Raw genomic sequence first — 13,876 nt, forward strand, 5'->3', positions numbered from 1 at the left:
CAATTCCAGGAGGTCACCTCCACTCCGCCATCTTCCCACTTCTCCCACATGTCATTTCTTATAAAAAAGGAAGGATGTCTGAAAAGATAAGATCAAGATAATGGACCCTTGAAAACAATAGACTTGGAGTCCATCTCAGAGAGTTAAGCTTAGCTCTGATCAAAGAAAATTTCCTGTCTCCAGGGTATGGGACAAGGCAACATTTGCCTGGAGGGATTTCAGAATTGCTCCAGACCATGATTGCTGTCTCATTATTTTGACTTTTATGGTTGTCCTTCCTTGTCTTACTATGGGATTTTGGGTGTGTCTGGGTCAGAAATCTCTTCTTTAGTTCAAGGTCTCTAGATCAAGAATACCCACATTCAAAGAACCACACCCAAGAAGCTCATCTATATCTGGACGTGATGAAAATCATGACATATTAGACTTTTTTTAGGGGGTACGTGTAATATTTTGATACATTCATATAATGTGTAAAGATCAAATCAGGGTAATTAGGATATCCATCACCTTAAATGTTTATCTTTTCTTTATGCTGGGAACATTCGAATTATTCTCTTCTAGGTATTTTGAAATGTAAAATAGACTACTGCTAACTATAGTCACCTTACTCATCTACAGAACACTAGGTCTTAATTCCTCTATCTAACTGTATATCTGTACCCATTAACCAACCTCTCCTCATGCCCCACCATCACCCTTCTCAGCCTCTGGTGACCACTAGTCTACTCTCTATCTTGATGAGATCCACTTTTTTAGCTCCCATATGTGATATGAATGAGGACATGTGATATTTGTCTTTCTGTGCCTGGCTTATTTCACTTAACATAATGACCTCCAGTTTCCTCCGTGTTGCTGCAAATGACAGGATTTCAACAAGGTTTCTCTTGAAACCTTGTTCAATCTTATTGTTTATTTCTAGTTTTATTCCACTGTGGTCATAAAAGATATCTGATATGATTTCTACTTTTTTGAATGTATTGAGACTTGTCTTGTAGCCTAAGATGTGCTCTATTCTGGAGAATGTTCTATGTGCTGACAAAAAGAATGTGTGTTCTGCAGGAGCTGGGTGACATATACTATAAGTGTCAGCTAGGCCTAATTGGTCTAGTGTATGGTTTTTATCTTGTTGTTGTTTGTTTGTTTTTGAGATAGGGTCTTGCTCTGTTGCCCAGGCTAGAGTGCACTGGCTCACTCCAGGTTGCTCTAGATTGCTCATTGCAATCTCAGATTCCTGGGATCAAGCGATCCTCCTGCCTCAGCCTCCCAAGTAGCTGAGACTACAGGCTTGCACCACCATGCCTGGCTAACTTTTCTATTTTTTGTACAGACTTAAGAAGTCAGGAGTCAGAGTCCCCAAATGTCCATTCTTAAAATTGCTTTCAGGGATTTAGAAGAGGGAAGGGGAAGAGAGATAAGAGACAGACAGAGATAGAGACAGAGCCAGAGAGAGAAATACAGAATGTCTGTATAGAACATTTTTTTACATCAAGACCGAAACACATACCCATAAACACACACACTTATCTGAAATAAGTTTCAGGAAACAATACTTACAGAAACTACTTGACACAATTTGATTATCTTCTATCCTTTCTATTATAATTTTCAAGGATCCTGGTCATGTTCCAGTGAATTGTTTTTTCCCACACACTAATGGATTTCAGAAAGCACTAGCGTACAGGAAGCAGGGGTGGTGGTGGGAATAAAGGTAGACGAGAATCAAAACAGCTTGAGCGTGAGAGCCAGTGACAGTTATGGATCAGAAAGAGAATAAAATGAGACCCCCTTCCTCCTCCTGCCCCAGCAACTATCATTCTGTCCCTTTCACAAAATGAAAGTCATGAATCTCCTAACATTACTAAAACTCTTAAAGATAATGAATTGAGAACAAGAATGGTATTTAGGCAGAAACAAAACACACTAACCTAGGGGAAGAGAGTAAAATAAGATGATTTGTGGGAATTCTTAGCTTTATACCAAACAGGTTGTTTCTTGTGGGGAAAACTGCACTTAGGTTAACAAGAATCTGCAAAGAGTCAGGAGAAATTAAGTTGTGCTTCTGTCACCAAAACATCTAGCCTTCCCCACCACTCTTTCATTTGTTTAACAAATATTTATTGAATGCCTAGTAGAGTTAGGTATATTGCAAAGAACAAAACATTCAAAAGTCCCTGCCATGGTGGAGCTCATATTACAGCGGAAAAAGGCAATTTCTTTTTAAAAAGTAAAATATACAATATGTTAGATGGTGGTTAGTGTTAAGAAAACAAGAAAAGAGTGATGATGAGGGTGTTGGGGTAGGGGTTGCAATTTTAGATAGAGGTGGCCAGAGTAGAGCTCACTTAAAAGTGACTGTAGTGGGTAGAATTGTGGCCCCCAAAAGATAATGTTCAAGTCCTAACCTTTAGTACCCATGACTGTGATGGTTGGAAATAGACTCTCTACAACTGAAATCAAGCTAAAAGGCAGTCACTGGCCCCTAATCCAATGCCTGGTGTTCTTAAATGAAGAGAGAAATTTGAATGAAAACAGAGAGAAAAACGCCATGTGAAGACACAGAGAGACACACAGGAAAAACAGCCATGTGACAACAGAGGCAGAGATTAGAGTGACAGCTGCAGTGGAGGAACACCAAAGATTGCCAACAACCACCGGAAGCAGGAAGAGGTAAGGAAGGATCCTCCCCTGAAGGCTTCAGAGAGAGAGGATGTCCCTCCCAACAACTTGGTTTCAGATTTCTAAGCTCTGGGACTGTGAGAGAACAGATTTCTGTTCTTTTAGGTTACCCACCTTGTGGCAGTTTGCTGCGGCATCCCTGGGAAATGAATGCTATGACATTTGAGAATATTTCTGAAGGAGGTAAGGGCGGTCCTTGCGGATATGTAGAAGGAAGACAGGAACTGCCAGTGCAAAGGCTCTGAGACGGGACTATGGTTGGCATGTCCGGCAAAGAGCAATGAGGCTGGTGGGGCTGGAGCAGAGGGAACAAGAAGAACAGCGGGTGTGTTCAGAGAGTGAATGGGGCCAGGCCATGTTGGGCCTTGTGGTTTTTACTCTGAGTGACAAGGCGAGGCATTGCAGAGTTTCAAACAGAGGAGTGACTTGATCTGACTTGCAATTTCATAAGCCCACTTTATCTTCTTCAATGCGAATAAGCTAAACAGTCAGGGTGAAAACAGGGAGATCACTTAGGAAGTTACGCAAAAAATTCAGGAGCGAGATAACTGTGACTTAGACCAGGATGTAGCAGGGAGGTGGTGAGAAGGGCAGGTGGTGAGAAGGTCTGGCCAATAAGAGTGACAATCAGTTGACCTGCCTGCCTGTCCCTAGGCCATCAGCGACTGCTTTCTGACACTGTAGATAAGATTTGCATTTAATATAAATGGAATCACATAGCATGAGCCCTATTGTACCGGGTGTCTTTTTCTCAGCATAATGTTTTTGAGATTCATCCACGTCCGTGCATTTATTCATAGCTATATCATTGCTACTTAGTATAGACAACAGGATAATTTATGTATCTAGTCATCAGTTGATGGACAGTTGGGTTGCTTCTACTTTTGAGCTTTTATGCATAAAGCTTCCAGGAACATTCATTTACAAGTCTCTGTGTGGACATGTTTTCACTTCTCTTGGGAAGGTGTTTAGGAGTGGGATAGCAGGGTGATGTAGTAAGTATATGATTAATTTTTAAAGAAACCACTAAACAGTTTTCCAAAGTGATTGTACCAGCAGTATATGAGTTCCAGTTGATTCACATCCCTACCAGAATGGTGTATGGTCAGGTTTTCTTTTTTGATTTTAGACATTCTGCTAGCTAGGTAGTGGTATCCAATGATGGTTTTAGTTTTCCTTTTCTTCATTGCTAGTGATGTTGAGAATCTTCTCAGTGCTGGTAGGCCATTCATTCATTTTACTTTGAGGAATGTCTGTTCAAATCTTGGGCCAATTTTCACAGCTTTACTGAGGTATAGACAGCACACAATAAATGGCACGTGCATAAAGTATGTAGTTTGATAACTTGTGACCAATGTATACCTATGAAACCATCCACTATCTTCCTTCGAAGAGTATTTTTTTAAGAGTTGGGCTTTGTTCCAGCAAGCATTTAAGTTACTAGAGGATTACTTGATCCTTTTGAGGCTTATTTTGAAGCTTTGTTAGCTATTTTGTAAATTTGACCTTGCCTTGTAATTCTGTAAAAGTCTTCCTGGTTCCAGAGTTGAATGTGTAAAGTAAGGTGTATTCAGAGATAATTAGATTCCCCCATACCACTCACTTTATTTTTTTACTGACCTTATAGGTATGTAATACATTTTTTGATTGTGTTTTTGGTTTATCTTCCCATCACAAATATACATATACATATATAATTTATATCCTCACCCCCATTTTTAAATTACACATGCAAATTATGCACTGTGCTTAATTTACTTTAGTTCAGAAAATAATCTAGATACCACTCCATAGCTGTTTATAAACATATGCCTTGTTACAGCTGTGTAGATATCAAAGTTTATTTAACTAGTGCCCTATCGATCTCTATATATATTTTTTCACTCTTTCATGCATCTTTATTTTTGCCAAATAGTATTTTTAGATTCTCCTTTAAATTTTATGTAAACTTTGGATCTATAAACAACGAAAATCTCTAAAGACCAGTTTGGAGGTAACAGATGAAGAGAAATACACCCGGTTTATGTTTTATTTCAGCTAAGTGCCATTGATCCAATGCTATGTCAAATATAATGGGCTCATTGTCATGGGGAACACCAAGATAAACAGCACCATCCTTCTCTAAAGTGGGTCAAAAAAAAAAAAGGACAATAAACAATTGTGTGATGAAGGGCAGGATGAGATTAGTGTTATTAAAGAATTATAAGTGAGAAGATGAAGAGAAAACATGTGATGACTTATAGCTGGAAAGAATCAGATCTGACTTCATAATGGAAGACTGTTTGAGCCTTTTAAACATTACAAACCTGTGACCTAATATAGATAGAGGAGGATGAGCACGCCAGGAAGAATCAAGGGCACGAGCACAGGTATGCTCAAGGGATGTGCAAGGTGAAGCTTGGAAGTCAAAGGGAAGAGTTTTGAGGTGACATAAAGATGGCACAATGTCTAGGAATACAGGCTTGAGAATTAATTAGACACTGGAGTCCGAGCCCTGCACCTGTCGCTTACCATGTGACCTTCGGCAAGTTCCCATAACACATTTTTATGCGTGCCTACCCTGGACCAGGCAGTGTGAGTTGTCCCCTGTGCAGCTCAGTCCTGAAATAGAACTCCGCAGTGTCTGACATCCATCATCGATGACCTCCTTTTGGAAACTCTCCACCTCGGACGTCGGAGACGATCTCCCCATTTTCGGAGACACCCTTCCTGTTCTCTTCCCTCGCCAGCTGCCTTTCTCCTAAGGTCACAGGCAGACGCAGCTGCCGTAGAGGAGACCCAGCCTTTGTTCTCAGCACAGAATCCTTCTACCCCAGGTTTCCGCCTCCTCAGCTAGCAGACGTGTTGGCTTCTATAGTAACCACCTCCGCTGCATGCACATCTCTTCCCCCAGACACCTCAAGAGAACTTCCCCCCAGCCTGGGATGCTGGTTTGCACCTGCAGCATCTCAGCCAGCCTACAGTTATGTAAGTCAGAGAAGTTTCCCTGACTCCAGCCTCTCCTCACTCCAGCACGCTTTATTCTTTCTTGCCATGTCAAACCACTTCAGGCATGGTGATGTAAAATTACCCTTCCTCTCTCCCCAGCTACTCTAATAATGATAGCGGACATTTTAACATCTATTCAATAAATATTTATTGATGATCTATTCTGTGGCAGACAATGTTCTTGGTACTGAGGATAAAGGGGTGAACAAAAGAGACCCAAGTTGAGGCTGTTATGGAGCACACAAAATATTCCGGGCATTCTGCTAAATATTTTATGTGGATCAGGTAGCTGAATCCTTTCAACGACCCTCTTCTCAGATAAATATTTTTATTATGCTTATTATGCATGTGAATAAAATGGGTGTTGGTTACATGAACTAACTTGATACCTGAGTTTGTATCCTGCTCATCCTCCGACTAGTTGTCTAACTTTAAGCAAGTTTCTTATAACTTCCCTCTGCCTCAGGCTCACTTTCTCTGTCTGAAAAATGGGGATTACAGCAACTACCTCTAAGAACTTTGTGAGAAATAAATGAACTTTTACCTAGAATGCACATTTAATAAATGTTAGCAATTATTGCTGTGTATTTCCACCCTTAGCACATGATATAACATTCATTTGTTTAAGCATTTGGCCCATTAGATAGTGAGATTTTAAGGATGTGGAATTTAGTTTTTCATCTTAAAATTCTCATGTGGAAAATAGGGTTAATGGTACTTCCTTTGCAGCAGAGTTAAAGGATTAGCGAGAATGTTTACAGAAAGTACTTAGCACAGTTGCTAAGATGCAGAAGGTGCTCAAAAATTTCTACTCTTATAATTATTACTGTTATTACCATTATCACTATTAGTATTATTCTGTAATGATTAGCATAGTTCCACCAATGGAGAGATGTTCAATGTTCAAAACACATTTTGTGACTCAAATGGAAATAAATGGGATAGTATTGGCTCAAGCACCGCCCTCCCCTTTTCCACGAGACCTAAGGGATTACCATTGGCCGCCTCTGTTTCCTGAGTGGCAGCTCATCACTTGCTTTGGTTAACACTGAGTGGTGAGGGCTCACTCCTGCTAACTACTTAAAAACTAATATTGGGTTTGCAAAAACTGCTTTTAATGATCGTTAACGGCCCTCCAGAAAATCTCATTAGCAGGCACCAAAGCACTTTGGGCTGTGCAGGGGAAGGTTGGCACACATGGTCAGAGGCCATTAGCTCCCATTTGGCTCTGATTAAAGGCAGAGCATGTGCCTTGCATGAGCTGCACAGAACCCCTCCACCAGGCATCGTAGAGGCACCTCTTCCTCCCCTTGTCCATCTTGCCTGAAGTCTCAGGCCTTCTGAGAAAAGTACTACAGTCACCTGCCAGCTGATCCACCAGACACCAGTCTCTTCTTGAACAGATCTTCCCTAGTTTTAACAGCTAGGTGTCACTCCTCTGCTCAAGCACCTAGCATGGCTCCCTATTGCCTCTTTCACCAACTCCAAGCTCTTCACCAGGGACCCCTTCCACTTCCCTCACTTGCTCCCTGTGACTCTCCTACACTGAGTGACTGTCCAAATCAAGAGAATCAGGATGCTCTGTCCCAAACCAGAAGTTTGCACTCTGTTCCTTCCTGCTCTCAAGCTTTTTGCGCATAGAGTTCCCATTATCCGGATCAACACTGCTCATGTCACAGTTGCCCCTATGGCAATACAGGGGAGGAAAAAGAAGTCAGGACGTGGACTCTATAGGTGTATGTTCTTGCCCTGTCTTTGCCCCTAAACAACTTTTTGGCTGAGAGCAGATACATCACTCCATGGGCCACCTGTTTTCCTCATTGTTCAAAATATTGCAACGGTGTTTCTAAACCTTGATACTGTAGACATTTAGGGCCAGATAATTCCTTCTTATTGGGGTGAGGGTGCTACCCTGTGCATCTAGTATGTTTAGGAGGGTTACTTCTATTAACTAGTGTAATCATCACATAGCCCATGAAGTAAGTACCTGTACTGTCCCCATTTTAGAGATGAGGAAAATGAGTCACAGAGAAGTTAAATAACTTGCCCAAAGTCACACTGTCAGTATTCACTTCCAGGCAGGTGTCTCCAGATTCCTTCTTCTGAATCCATGATGCCTCTTAGAATAAGCGGGTACTTTGAAATAAGAAAGACCCAAGTGTACATTCCAGCTCCAGCACTGATGAGCTCCTGAACTTTGGACAAGTCAGAGCTCTGATTTCCTTAGTCAGTTTAATGAAGATAATAATATCTATGCTGTGAGACCAAAGTTTAAAAATAATATATATAAAGCTCCTAGAATAGGGTTTGACCCACAGAAGATGCTCAATGAAGGGGGCTGGGGGTGACAGTGATTGAGATAAAAGAGGAAGGCTGGGAAAGCAGAAACTATAAAATCTTAGATAAAAAGGTAGGTGACTCTTTTTTCTTCCTTGTATTCCGAGAGTTTGGGCAGTGCCTGGCGTAGAGGAGGTATTGTATCTCAGTCTTTTCAGTACCCTAGAACATGGGTTGGCAAACTACCCCTGCAGGCCCTACATCTATTTTTGTTAATAAAGTTTTATTGGAACACAGTCTTGCCCATTTATTTATGCATCATCCGTGGCTGTTTTTGCACTACAGTGACAAATCTGAGTAGTTGCAACAGAGACCGATGGCCCACAAAGCCAAAAATAGTTGCAATGGGGTTTTAACAGAAAAGATTTTCCTACCTCTAAAGTATAATTTGAACTGGAACACACTGGATGTGAAGACCTCCAATATGCCTTCCCAGATCAAATATATTCTGTGATTTTCTGAGTTGCTAGCTTCGAGCTCTCCTCTCGCACATTACCTTCTGCAATTGACCTCCTTCCACGTAAGCTTTTCTGACTACTCTCTCTCAATGCTTTCCTCACACCCTAGATGAAGGCACTGTGCTATTAATTTGCACCATGTCTTATGTTATACATTTTCAGGCATCTCTTATTGCTTTTGGCAAGTGATTCTGCAGACCAACCCCCTAGTGCCTGTTCTTGAGGCTGTTGCCAGGGGATGCCCTTGGAAGCTTGCTGCCAGCCCAGCTGCCAGCCTCCAGATCAGAGAAGTGATATCAAGCTCACCTTCACAGGGAACTAGAGGGCAGACTCAGGCAGGCCCACAGCTGGGCCCAACCCCTTGTCCTTTTGTTTTCCCCTGTTCCTCCTGGAGGCTCCAGACCCGATTGGTCTCCTGTAGGTACCACCATGCCTTTCAATCTATCTCCTTTCTATCTTGACCAGGTCTGGTACCACCAAGTTCTCTCTTAAGAATTCAGAAATACATCAGGGAATAAAACAAAAAAGTATAAAGAAAGCCTGAATGAAGTTTGCTTCCCAGGGGCTAATGCTTAACTTCTAAATTCACTTCCAACTCAGAAATTCCAGTGTTTCAAGTATTCACAAAGTGACTCGAGCTGGTATTTACAGATACAGGATTTAACAAACATAGGTCAGGACCACTCACCAGTGGTGTGAATCCTGTGTGTGTCTCCATTAGGGAAGAAAGTTCTTCCCAGAAACACCCTAAAACTTCCCCTGTAGCCCTATTGGCCTGTAGAATGTTCTATGTTCTTGCTGTAGCTGCAAGGGAGCCTGAGAAAGTAAGCATTTATCATTTTCAGCTTCTGTTGTGAGACGTGATCTCTTGGAGAAGAAAGGAGAGGGGGAGGAATGGGTCCTGACCAGGAGCAACCAGTATTTACCATGATGAGTTGATGCTACTCAAAAATAAGTAATAAACATCCCCTTTCTACATACAAGGATGTATACTATTGTTTACAAATATCATCTCTACCCAGAAAGCCCATGCTGAGAGCCTATTTCCATATTTGTTCTCAGAAGGACAAAGATCTATTCTAACAAGAAGCTTTCTTTCCCTTGAACAGATTTCTCAGTTCACCTACCCACAGCCTGGCGAGACAGGTACATGCTGGGGATGGGAGGGCATAAGGAAGGAAGGTACCTGAACATTCACAGTTCCCATGTGTCAGGTACTCTGCTAATTACTTTCCCTGCATGACTTTATTTCATTCTCATCTCAACCCTATGAGGTGGATGTAATCATCACCAGCCCCCACCCAACAGTAGGCTGAGGCCAATGAGATGCCTAGGACTAAAAATTTAAGGAAGCACTCATTCTCAGAGTTGTTCCAGTGGCATCTCTACATTGATATGACCTACAGAGCACGTGCTTCCTTAAATCATGTTCCCTAGGCTCCTCCTTCCCCTCAGCCTCATCTGGCCCTGATCATCATGGTTGTATAGTGAGAGGATCGGAGAGGTTGTAGCTTATCCAAAATTATATTCTCGAAAACTGACAGAGCTGTGATATAAACCCAGTTTGCCTGACTCCAGAGAACTTGCCCTTAAATCCTCAGTGATGCTGCTTTAAGTATGAATGATGCAGGTGCCATGGAAACAGGTACCACATGCAGTCTAAGAGCTGGGACCAACTGGTAGATAAGATGTCTTTAAGAAGCAAGCGTCCACTTCCTTAAGTGCTCGTCCACTGAAAGCCACATGTTGACCACAGCTGGGTGAAGGCCTTACAGCCTTACCTCCCCATTAACTGTCAGTCCCAGCCATGGTTCCATCCCCTTTTACTGTATTCCTCCCAGGCAGCATTTGCTGTCCCCTCTGGTAGAACACACCTGCAAGTCTCACTACAGCATTCCTGAATCTCACTTTCAGATAATTAATTAAAAGTCTAAAATAGATCATTACCCAACACCTTCCTGGTGTCACTCAACAAGAGATTGTCTCCTGACTGGATAGCTTGTTGTTTGACTCATCTTAATTTAGATTTCCTACGTGGCAGGTATTGAGGAAATAGATATAGGGGCCAAGGGAAAACTTGCCCATTGCCCTCTGAAGGCTCATTAAGAATTAATAAAAGGCAGGAGAAAAGGCAGACAAATTTATTTGATCATAGTTTTATGTGATATGGGAGCCTTCAGAATGAAGATGCCAAGATACAGGGGAAACTGCCCATTTTTACGCTTAGGTTCAAAAGAGTATGGACAGTCATGCAGCAATATGATTGGACAAAAAGGTGGGATCTAATACTAATAGAGTGAGTGGGGAAACCCCGCAAGGCCTGTCTGTCTAGATTCTTCTTAGCCTCTCTGAGCATTTGGATGTGGGGCAGAACCTTCTCTGAAATTGGGGTCTTATGAGCTACAGTCAAACAAGGTAGGCCAGATAATTTCTTTATGGCTAGTTTTTACACAGAAAGGCAGGGGAAGGGGGCATTAGAGTAATATTTTTAGGTTTTCTGGCTGGCTTTGAAGAAAACGGGTTCTGGTTTCTATGACCTGCCCAGGGGGACGAGGGATTCTAGTTTCTATGACAAGCCTTGGGGGAGAATGAGGGGCAGGAAGGCAGGAGACAGGAGGGCAGGAGAAGGTCAGACAAAACTTTTGCTTCTGAGGCTGCTTCTGAGGTCTTCATTTTGGGGTATCATTTCTCAAGCCCCACCACTGAGTAGCAGAGTTCTTTTTCACATTCAGGTGAATTTCCCAGGACAGTTTATCTAACTATACCTGTGTTCTAGTTAATCTTAAGAATCTGAGTATAGAAAAGAATTTCTCTGTCCCCTAAAAAAGAAGAAAACATTCAAAGAGAGTTTAATATTTGATTGGCAAGTACTCACTGAGCTGCTCTAATATATGAGGCACTGTGCTAGTCTCTACCAAGGACACAGGGGCACATGTGCTGAGGTACTCAGGATCTTCCCTCCTTCTAATCTTATATTGTGGGTCAATGAACAGATACCAATAGGTCCGCCCTGTCACAAACTTGAAGACCAATTTTTATTACCCTTCAAATCTACCCAGGCCCTTACTTTAGTTTTTATTGCCCCAGTTATATGAAGTAGAATTTTGCCTTATTATTCAACAACCAAGCCTCTACCTTGTATCTCAAATTTAGAAAGCAGATCTCTGTCTTATCCTATCAAGGCTCACAGAGCTCCTGACTTGACCCCTCTGCTATCCCTGGGGAGACTTTATGGAGTAAGGGAAAGAATCTGGACTTTGGGGAGAGCTAGGTCTGCCTTGGAAAGCCTGAGTGGAAGCAGGCAGATTTTCTCTTGGTCTAAAAACACCCTGTTGATACTAGCTAACCCTCATATAACACAGATCAAGTGCCAGGGACTGTTCTGAGTGCTTCATGTGGATTAACTTGTTGAATCTTCACAGAAACCCTAAGAGGTAGGCATGGTTAATATGCCTACCTTATCAACAAGGGGATCTAAGGCACCGAGAGCTTAAATTTCTTGTCCAAGATGGCACAGCTAGAGAGTAGTGGAGCCAGGACAGCCTGGAAGTCCAGCTTGAGAGACTGTGCTCTTAACTACTGTACTTCACTCACAAGTGGATTTGTTGGATAATGGTAATGACAACAAAAATAAAAATGCAGTTGCATTTCAAAGCGATAAGGAATAATTCCAAAGTGCCACAAAGAGTGAATTTAAAGACAAAGAAGTAATCAGGGGCTTAGATCAATATTCAGATTGGTATTAGAACAAAATACGGGCCTCAGGGGCTGGGATTGGGGTTTCGATACCCACCTAGAAGCAGCAACTGAGAGCTCCAGCCTGCTTTATTTAGGCAGTACCCTGGAACTGTTTTCTCTGCATATAGCACATGGCCTGAATTGCTGTCCTGTCTGTGACACAGGGATTAGAAAAGCAATCCATGACTTCTGTTTCCAGATGAAATAGATGACCAGAAAAACTTCCTGGTACAGAATTCATAAAAACTCTCAATAAAGTCTAAAAATCAAGGAAATCTCCAGAGATTAGAAATGATGGAAAATACAATTCAGAAAGAAAATTATTATTTTTCCTAGGAGTATCTGCTAATTTTTCATGACCTAGAACTTAGATTTTTAACAAACCATGCACCCATGGAACAGTAGACAAAACCTAGGACTCACGAGGAGAAGCTGAATCAGGAATCCATAAGTAAAGACAAGATTGTCATAAGTGACTTAGGAAAAATAAAGTAAAACAATAAACTTGCTCTCCAGAAAGCAAGATTGAAATGTTTGCTTATCTCTGGGCAAAGTAGATTAAAGCCTTACTAAGAATCTCTACCCACAAGCCCATCTGCACATGAGTTTGTGTCCAGAAATCACATGTGATGTATAATCCAAAAAATATTCCAAACCAAAAATGTAGTTGAAAGTAGTCCAGTGTTTTAGTAGTGCAGAATACAAGTAAAATTCTCTTTTGAGGAATGTACTTTAACTCAGGACTCTGGAAGTAACATTCCAAGAAATATGGACTTACAATAACAAATTACATGATGTATAGAAGCAAGTAACTATAATTAAGATTAAAATCAAGAATAACAACAAAAACCTAGACTTATGATCAGTGTTAGAATTAACAGGCAAAATAAAAAGTTAGTATAAATAATATATTTAAAGAAATAAGGTAAGCATCAAAAGTATAAAATAAAATCACCTCCCTTCTCCCCCAAAAAGCTATCAAAATTGATCAGAAAAATTTGAAAAATAATCAAATGGAACTTTCAGCAATAATAAATGAATACATGGTAATTAGAAACTCTATGAATAAATTAGATGGCATATTACATAGAGATAATGAGAGTCTTGGTGGACTGGAAGACAGGTTTAACTAATTACCAAGGTGGCAGTCAAGAAAGGCAGAAGACAGTAAATGTGAAAAAGACATCAGAAGTCACAGAAGATAGAACAAGATGGTCTAACAAACAATCAATTGGTGAACAAAAGGAGATAATAAAAAGACTAAGGGAAAGGAGGCCATATTTTAATAGATCTTTATCTGAAAAATTTTCAGAATCACTGAAGGCACTATTTTGTAAGTGCAAGAATCTAATGAATCCCAAAAAACCAAAAATGCACATTACTGTGAAAGGGGCTATAGACTGACAGCTGACTTCTTATGTGCAAAAATATAAGCAGGAAGACAATGGAATAACATCTTAAAAGTACTAAAAGAAAATCATTGTCAATGTACAATATGCATGGTTTCAAAGAAACCATCTTTCAGGAACAAGGGTGAAATAAAGACATTTTCAAACAAAAACAAAAAAATGGTATTTACGATCAGGAGACCTTCATAAAGTATTTACTTCAAGAAGAAGAAAAACAAGCCTCCAAAAAAAAAAAAAAAGCATGAAATTAAAGGAGGCAGGGTAAGC

This window comes from Lemur catta, chromosome 6 (assembly GCF_020740605.2).
Source record: "Lemur catta isolate mLemCat1 chromosome 6, mLemCat1.pri, whole genome shotgun sequence".
Lineage (NCBI taxonomy): Eukaryota > Metazoa > Chordata > Mammalia > Primates > Lemuridae > Lemur > Lemur catta.